Here is a 10,302-nt window from a genome sequence, read left to right as displayed (position 1 = left end):
CTGTAAATACCATCCAACACAAAACTGAGTGAGTAATATTCTGAAGCTACTTCTGAAGCCCAAAATTAAAAGACAATATGTAGGTAATTTTGTTATATAAAGCCAAGTAAATAAGTATACTATAAGTATATACTATAAGTATATACTATACTATAAGTATACTAGCTACCAAGCTGCTAGGACAGAACAGACCTGGTGGCACCTTCAATTAGCACTGATGTGTGAAAACTCTTGAGCCCAGCAATGGCAGGAGAGTTTCACAGCCCCCACCCAAATGCAGAGGTCTTTGAAGCCCCAATGGCGTATCGCTGTCCAGAGTCCATTACAATACAGTTGATTAAAAATAACCCCGCAAGGAATAAGTACAAAAACAAGCTCATAAGGGACAATCCAGAGACACCAACAACTTAATTTTCCACACAGACCATCCCAGTGCTATAAGAGCATACTACCCCTATGCCAATAGAGAGGGTATTGGCATAGGGTGGAAACTCAGAATAATAAACATTGAGGAAATTGAAACAACCTCTGTCAACCTCTACAAGTCTGGGACAGTAATGGTGCAGGGCCTCATGCAGTTCCAGCAGGACTTTTACAGGATCAAAGAGAGAGCACAGCAGGAAAAGCTCTCTCTCTGTGATGACTCCCCCATCCTGAGTGAGTCTGATCACAACTCTTCAAACTGTCCTGCAGACGAGGATAGTCACCCCCCCCCCCCCCCCCCCCCCAGCACTGAACACACCCAGGTCCAACAACTGCACAGCTCCTCCATCATTGAGAGGGATACATTCACAGAGCTGGAGAGAGACATGGTGGAGCTCAGAGAGCTAGTCCACACAATCCAGTCAGAACAAACACACAAAACAGACCAGCACAACAACACCCCCCCAACAAGACGACCCAAAGGGCAGAAGGTGGAGATGGACGGCTGTCTGAGAGAGCTGGCTGCTCTACGGACTGAGGGGAGAGAACTTAGAGAGGCACACGTGACACTGAAGGACGAGGTCAGAAAGGTGTGACAGAGAGCAGGACACTCCCCGAGACAAGCCAGCAGAACAGCCCACCTCAGATCTAGACCCAGTCCACAACCTCAACACTACAATGGGACAGACAACATAGGACCCACCAACCAAACAGACCCCACCCCCTCCTAACAGTCCTCATGTCAGCTCCCCCGATAGCCCTCTTGACAACCACCCACACATCTTTTTCTAATCCAAGATGGCGTAGCAGTTCAGACGTCTTTGCCTTTGTCTTGTCGTGTCCCGTGTATATATCTTTTTTTTCCCTTCGTATATATTTTTTAGATTTTTTACCTCAGTTTCAACATACTCTCCTGCAACCCGCCTCTCCCAATGTGGTATGGATCTGCTATTTTCTATACTTTAGAACCGGAACCCCCAACAGAAGCTAGCCAGCTAACTAGCTACTAGTCAGTTAGCCACTGCTAGCGGTCATCAGCTAACCTCAGCCCGGTCAACTCCTGCCAGTCTGCAAAGCACGATTCAACTCAGCGCATACCGGACTGCTTTTTCTCCACATGTCTAGTTTCCTACCTTTTCACCTGGATCATCACAGCTAGCTAGCTGCTATCCGAGTGGCTACGCCCTGGCTAACGTCTCTGTCCCGAAGCAAGCACCAGTGAGCCTGGAACTGCCCATCTCCTGGTTAGCTGAAGAGGTCCATCAGCCACTCCTTGGGCTACAATACATATTTGCCAAATGGCCTGGAGCCCTTTTGCTGCCGACACGGAGCCCCGCCGAATCCATCACAACTGGTCTACCAACGTAATCTGCCTGAGGGGTTTCAACAGCCTTCTCCGTCGCGACGTCCCCTGAAGGCCCATCCGCTAGCCTGCTGGCCGTGGCCCGCTAGCTGTCTAGAGCATATCGGACTGTTAGCTGAAGAGGACCATCAGCCAATTTCTTGGGCTACAATACTATTTTGCCAATTGGCCTGGACCCTTTTACTGCCTACACGGAGCCCTGCCGATCCAACACGACTGGTCTGCCGACATAACCGTCCGAGGGGGCTACAACAGACTTCTTCCGTCGCGACATCCCCCAAGGCCCTTCTGTTATCCTGCTATCCCAGGCCCGCTAGCTGTCTGAATCGCCGTGTCTCCAGCTCGCCTAGCTATCCACTGGTCCCTATGATCACTCGGCTACTCATTCCTCTCCCTAATGTCAATATGTCTTGCCCATTGCTGTTTTGGTTACTGATTACTGTCTTATTTCACTGTAGAGCCTCCAGCCCTGCTCAACATGCCTTAGCTAGCCCTTTTGTTTCACCTCCCACACATGCGATGACCTCACCTGGTCTCAATGATGTCTCTAGAGACAAAACCTCTCTCATCGTCACTCAATGCCTAGGTTAGTCTCCACTGTATTCACATCCTACCATACCCTTGTCTGCACATTATGCCTTGAATTTATTCTTCCGCGCCCAGAAACCTGCTCCTTTTACTCTCTGTTCCGAATGCACTAGGCGACCAGTTCTTATAGCCTTTAGCCGTACACTTATCCTACTCCTCCTCTGTTCCTCTGGTGATGTAGAGGTTTATCCAGGCCCTGCAGCACCTAGCTCCACTCCCACTGCCCAGGCGCTCTCATTTGTTGACTTCTGTAACCGTAAAAGCCTTGGTTTCATGCATGTTAATATTAAAAGCCTCCTCCCTAAGTTTGTTTTACTCACCGCTTTAGCACACTCTGCCAACCCAGATGTCCTAGCCGTGTCTGAATCATGGCTTAAGAAGGCCACCAAAAATCCTGAAATGTCCATCCCTACCTATAACATTTTCTGACAAGATAGAACTGCCAAAGGAGGCGGAGTTGCAACTACTACAGAGATAGCCTGCAGAGTTCTGTCATACTATCCAGGTCTGTGCCCAAATAATTTGAGCTTCTACTTCTAAAAATCCACCTTTCCAGTGTTGGAATCAGCTTTACTTTGAACATTGAGATATTAAATAAATGATAGAGACAAGGCCTTGAAAAGAAAGAGTTTGTAAAAAGCCAGAAGGCTTTGGAATGTGTTTGATGGAGGAGAGGAGAGCGATGTGTTGATATAAGGAAGACAGATGGATATCTGTGGGTTAGGAGGTGAGGGGTGAGGTCAGTTCCCCTTCAGGGAGTAATCAGGGTTGGTATCTGGTTACCTTATTTCCTGTGGAGCCATAAACTGTAAGGAGGAGGAGTGTCTTAAGTAGGATGCATATAAACTGTGATGTCTGAAATGTTTTTGCTGTCTGATTTCAGCTGTACAGAACCCTTGGGAAGAATAAACTTGGTTAAAGCTTCTCTAGTGTCCGTGGGTTATTTACTCTGAAAAATAAGAACCGAACACCAGAAACAAGTCTTCCAGCGTTGCCGCTTGTTATAGACCACCTTCAGCCCCCAGCTGTGCCCTGGACACCATATGTGAATTGATTGCCCCCCATCTAACCTCAGAGCTCGTACTGCTAGGTGACCTAAACTGGGACATGCTTAACACCCCGGCCGTCCTACAATCTATGCTAGATTCCCTCAATCTCTCACAAATTATCAATGAATTTACCAGGTACAACCACAAATCCGTAAACACGGGAACCCTCATAGATATCATAATCACCAACCTGCCCTCTAAATACACCTCTGCTGTCTTCAACCAGGATCTCAGGAATCAGTGCCTCATTGCCTGCGTCCGTAATGGGTCTGCGGTCAAACGACCACCCCTCATCACTTTCAAACGCTCCCTAAAACACTTCAGCGAGCAGGCCTTTCTAATTGACCTGGCCCGGGTATCCTGGAAGGATATTGACCTCATTCCGTCAGTAGAATATGCCTGGTTATTCTTTAAAAGTGCTTTCCTCACATCTTAAATAAGTATTCCCCATTCAAAAAATGTAGAACTAGGAACGGATATAGCCCTTGGTTCACTCCAGACCTGGCTCCCCTTGACCAGCACAAAAACATCCTGTGGCGTACTGCATTAGCATCGAACAGCCCCCGCGATATGCAACTTTTCAGGAAAGTTAGGAACGAGTATACACAGGCAGTTAGGAAAGCAAAAGCTAGCTTTTTCAAACAGAAATTTGCATCCTGTAGCACAAACTCCAAAAAGTTCTGGGACACTGTAAAGTCCATGGAGAATAAGAGCACCTCCTCCCAGCTGCCCACTGCACTGAGGCTAGGAAACACTGTCACCACCGATAAATCCACGATAATTGAGAATTTCAATAAGCATTTTTCTACGGCTGGCCATGCTTTCCACCTGGCTACCCCTACCCCGGTCAACAGCCCTGCACAGCAACTTGCCCAAACCTCCCCCATTTCTCCTTCACCCAAATCCAGGTAGCTGATGTTCTGAAAGAGTTGCAAAATCTGGAACCCTAAAAATCAGCTAGCTAGACAATCTGACCCTCTCTTTCTATCTGCCGCAATTGTTGCAACCCCTATTACTAGCCTGTTTAACCTCTCTTTTGTATCGTCTGAGATCCCTAAAGATTGGAAATCTGCCGCGGTCATCCCCCTCTTCAAAGGGGGAGACACTCTAGACCCAAATTGTTACAGACCTATATCTATCCTACCCTGCCTTTCTATGGTCTTCAAAAGCCAAGTTAACAAACAGATCACCGACCATTTCGAATCCCACCGTACCTTCTCCGCTATGCAATCTGGTTTCCAAGCTGGTCATTGGTGCACCTCAGTCACGCTCAAGGTCCTAAACAATATCATAACCACCACCGATAAAAGACAATACTGTGCAGCCGTATTCATCGACCTGGCAAAGGCTTTCGACTCTGTCAATCACCACATTCTTATCGGCAGACTCAACAGCCTTGGTTTCTCAAATGACTGCCTCGACTAGTTCAACAACTACTTCTTAGACAGAGTTCAGTGTGTCAAATCGGAGGGCCTGTTGTCCGGACCTCTGGTAGTCTCTATGGGGGTGCCACAGGGTTCAATTCTCGGGCCGACTCTTTTCTCTGTATACATCAATGATGTTGTTCTTGCTGCTGGTGATTCTCTGATCTAACTCTGCGCAGAGGACACCATTCTGTATACTTCTGGCCCTTCTTTGGACCCTATGTTAATTAAACTCCAGACGAGCTTCAATGCCATACAACTCTCCTTCCGTGGCCTCCAACTGCCTCCAAGTAAAACTAAATGCATGCTCTTCAACCGATCGCTGCCCGCACCTGCCCGCCGTTCTGACTTAGAATATGTGGACAATTACAAATACCTAGGTGTCTGGTTAGACTGTAAACTCTACTTCCAGACTCACATTAAGTTAGGGGCGGCAGGTAGCCTAGTGGTTAGAGCGTTGGACTAGTAACCGAAAGCTTGCAAAATTGAATCCCCGAGCTGACAAGGTAAAAATCTGTTGCTCTGCCCCTGAACAAGGCAGTTAACCCACTGTTCCTAGGACAACATTGAAAATAAGAATTTGTTCTTAACTGACTTGCCTAGTTAAATAAAGGTAAAATAAAACTCATGCTGTCAAACATACCCTCGTAAAACTGACTATCCTACCGATCCTTGACTTTGGCGATGTCATTTCCCAAATAGCCTCCAACACTCTACTCAGCAAATTGGATTCAGTCTTTCACAGTGCCATCCGTTTTGTCACCAAAGCCCCATTTACTACCCACCACTGCGACCTGTATGCTTTCGTGGGCTGGCCCTCGCTTCATATTAGTCGCCAAACCCACTGGCTCCAGGTCATCCATAAGTCTTTGCTAGGTAAAGCCCCACCTTATCTTAGCTCACTGGTCACCAAAGCAGCACCCAGTTGTAACATGCGCTCCAGCAGGTATATTTCTCTGGTCACCCCCAAAGCCTTCCTCCTTTGGCCACCTTTCCTTCCAGTTCTCTACTGCCAATGACTGGAACGAATTGCAAAAATCACTGAAGCTGGAGACTCATATCTCCCTCATTAACTATAAGCATCAGCTGTCAGAGCAGCTTACCGATCATTGCACCTGTACATAGCACATCTGTAAATAGCCCACCCAACTACCTCATTCCCATATTGTTTTTGTTTTTTTGCTCCTTTGCACCCAGTATCTCTACTTTACACATTCATCTCTACACATTCATCTTCTGGACATCTATCACTCCAGTGTTTAATTGCTAAATTGTAATTACTTCACCACTACGGCCTATTTATTGCCTTACCTCCCTAATCTTATCTCATTTACACACACTGTATATAGATTTTTTCCTATTGTGTTATTGACTGTACGTTTGTTTATTCCATGTGTAACTCTGTGTTGTTTGTGTCGCACTGCTTTGCTTTATCTTGGCCAGGTCGCAGTTGTAAATGAGAACTTGTTCTCAATTGGCCTACCTGGTTAAAGAAAGGTGAAATAAATAAGATCCACTGAGGACACACAAAAGCCAGAGATTGTGATCCTCATTGACTCAAATGGCAAATACATTCAAGAGGATAAACTTTTTCCCAAACACGAAGTGGCTAAACTCTGGTGCCCAATCAATAGGCATGCCATGGAGCTGTTGTCAGGGGACAGACTAGGGTCCCCCAGCCACATCATAATTCACAAAAGCACAATGACCTGAGAGCCCTGTAGGAAGGGTAGCAGCAGCACTCAAGGGAGTGACTGAAAAAGCTGCTTCCACTTTCCCCAACGCACAAGTGGTTATCTCTACCCTGCTGCCACGAAAATACTTTCAGCCTGCCACCATACAGTGGGTGAATGCAAGCATTTTGTGAGACTGTGCCTCAAAACCTAATGTCTACCTGGCCCACCATTCCACCCTGGACTTAAACAGCCTTTACGACCAGGTCCACCTCTGCAAGGCAGCAATCCCAACTTTTGCCAGGAGCCTGGAGGACTTCACCCTCAACCATAGCCCCGGCACCTCTCACAGGAGCAACAGAGCAACGGACACCCCGCCCAGACCTGCAAGACCCCTCCCGAAGGACCTGCACCGAGAGAACCCACGCCAAGAGTATCTACACCCAGGCCACAGCATCACCAGCCACACCCCAACCAGCTAAGACCACCCCAAGCAAACCCTGGCCACACTCTATATAGGCCCCACCATATCAGACCTATGCCCCTTTTGCCCACCCCATGCCCCATGCCCCCCGCCTCTGCGGCAAGGACATCAACATGACAGCATATGCTGTCAATATGCCCAGGCCGTGAGCAGAGCAACAGGCCCAACCCCCACTATTACACCAGCCCAAGCCCCATCCTGCGACCTAAGAGGTATGTATCAGATGCTCAACATGTTCTGCTCACACCTACTGTGATGGTCTGGGCCTAAACCACACAAAATGTAACACAAAGTGTTCCACAAAACTATGGAACACAAAGCTTTTACTATCTCATCCTGGAATATACAAGGTCTGAGGTCATCTGCCTTCGTCCTAAAAAGCAGGAACCCAGACTTCATCAAATAAATTGTAAATACCGACATTGTCATCCTACAAGAAACATGGTATAAAGAAGACACACTCACTGATATCCCTCTAGCTAACAGATAGCTGGTTGTCGCATCCACTAAACTACCAGGTGTGAAACAGGGAATAGACTCAGGGGGTATGCTAATTTGGTATATAACAGACCAAACCCGCTCTATTAAATTAGTCAATACAGGAACATTTTTCATCTGGCTAGAAATTAATAAGGATATTATCTCAACAGAGAAACATTTCCTCATGTGTGCTACCTTTATCCCCCCAATAGAATCCCCATACTTTAACGATGACAGCTTCTCCATCCTAGAGGGGAGATCAACAATTTCCAGGCTCAGTGACATGTACTAGTCTGTGGCGACCTAAATGCCAGAACTGGACAAGAACCCGACACCCTTAGCACACAGGGGGACAAACACCTGCCTGGAAGTGACAGCATTTCACCCCCCATATGCCCCACAACAACACAACCCAAAAAAAACGGGTCACAACTCCTGCAGCTCTGTCGGACGCTGGGTATGTACAGTCAATGGTAGGCTTCGAGGGGACTCTTATGGTAGGTACACCTATAACTATAGCTCACCTATAGCTCATCTCTTGGCAGTAGTACTATAGACTACTACTGTAGACTACTACACTGACCTCAACCCAGAGTCTCTCAGAGCGTTCACAGTCAGTCCACTGACACCCCTATCAGAACACAGCAAAATCACAGTATACTTGAACAGAGCAATACTCAGTCATGAGTCATCAAAGCCAAAGGAACTGAGTAATATTAAGAAATACTATAGATGGAAGGAATGTAGTTTGGAAACCTACCAAAAAACAGTTAGGCAACAACAAATTCAATCCCTTTTAACTTCCTGGACAAAATGTTCCACTGTAATAGTGAAGGTGTAAACTTGGCAGTAGAAAATCTTAACAGAATATTTGACCTCTCAGCTTCCCTATCAAATCTAAAAATCTCAAATAGTAAACCGAAGAAAATTAACAACAATGACAAATGGTTTGATGGAGAATGCAAAAATCTAAGAAAGGAATTGAGAAACCTGTCCAACCAAAAACATAGAGACCCAGAAAACCTGAGTCTACTCCTTCACTATGGTGAATCACTAAAACAATACAGAAATACACTACGAAAAAAGAAGGAACAGCACGTCAGAAATCAGCTCAATGTAATTGAAGAATCCATAGACTAACCACTTCTGGGAAAATTGGAAAACACTAAACAAACAACAACATGTAGAATTATCTATCCAAAATTGAGATGTATGGGTAAACCACTTCTCCAATCTTTTTGGCTCTATAACAAAGAACAAAGAATAAACAGCAAAAACATATGCATGATCAAATACATATCTTAGAATCAACTATTGAAGACTACCAGAACCCACTGGATTCTCCAATTACCTTGAATGAACTACAGGACAAAATATAAACCCTTCAACCCAAAAAGGCCTGTGGTATTGATGGTATCCTCAATGAAATTATCAAATATACAGACAACAAATTCCAATTGGCTATACTAAAACTCTTTAACATCATCCTAGCTCTGGCATCTTCCCCAATATTTGGAACCAAGGACTGATCACCCCAATCCACAAAAGTGGAGACAAATTTGACCCCAACAACACCTGTGGGATATGCGTCAACAGCAACCTTGGAAAAATCCTCTGCATTATCATTAACAGCAGACTTGTACATTTCCTCAGTGAAAACAATGTACTGAGCAAATGTCAAATTGGCTTTTTAACAAATTATCGTACGACAGACCACATATTCACCCTGCACACCCTAATTGACAAACAAACAAACCAAAACAAAGGCAAAGTCTTCTCATGCTTTTTTGATTTAAAAAAAGCCTTTGACTCAATTTGGCATGAGGGTCTGCTATACAAATTGATGGAAAGTGGTGTTGGGGGAAAAACATACGACATTAAAACACAAGCAACACGTGTGCGGTTAAAATAGGCAGAAAACACACACATTTCTTCCCACAGGGCCATAGGGTGAGACAGGGATGCAGCTTTAGCCCCATCCTCTTCAACATATATATGAACAAATTGGCGAGGGCACCAGAAAAGTCTGCAGCACTCGGCCTCACCCTACTAGCATCTGAAGTCAAATGTCTACTGTTTGCTGATGATCTGGTGCTTCTGTCACCAACCAAGAAGGGCCTACAGCAGCACTTAGATCTTCTGCACAGATTCTGCCAGACCTGGGCCATGACAGTAAATCTCAGGAAGACCAAAATAATGGTGTTCCAAAAAAGGTCCAGTCGCCAGGACCACAAATACAAATTCCATCTAGACACCGTTGCCCTAGAGCACACAAAAAACTATACATACTTTGGCCTTAACATCAGCGCCACAGGTAACTTCCACAAAGCTGTGAACAATCTGATAGACAAGGCAAGAAAGGCATTCTATGCCATCAAAAGGAACATAAAATTCGAAATACCAATTAGGATCTGGCTAAAAATACTTGAATCAGTGATAGAACCCATTGCCCTTTATGGTTGTGAGGTCTGGGGTCCGCTCACCAACCAAGAATTCACAAAATGGGACAAACACCAAATTGAGACTCTGCATGCAGAATTCTGCAAAAATATCCTCAGTGTACAACGTAGAACACCAAATAATGCATGCAGAGCAGAATTAGGCCGATACCCGCTAATTATCAAAATCCAGAAAAGAGCTGTTAAATTCTACAACCACCTAAAAGGAAGCGATTCCCAAACCTTCCATAACAAAGCTATCAGCTACAGAGAGATTAACCTGGAGAAGAGTACCCTAAGCAAGCTGGTCCTGGGGATCTGTTCACAAACACACCCTACAGAGCCCCAGGACAGCAACACAATTAGACCCAACAAAATTA

Source organism: Salvelinus fontinalis, chromosome 13 (assembly GCF_029448725.1).
Source record: "Salvelinus fontinalis isolate EN_2023a chromosome 13, ASM2944872v1, whole genome shotgun sequence".
NCBI classification, from domain to species: Eukaryota; Metazoa; Chordata; class Actinopteri; order Salmoniformes; family Salmonidae; genus Salvelinus; species Salvelinus fontinalis.
The sequence above is the reverse complement of the archived record's forward strand: the minus strand, read 5'-3'. Positions refer to the sequence as shown.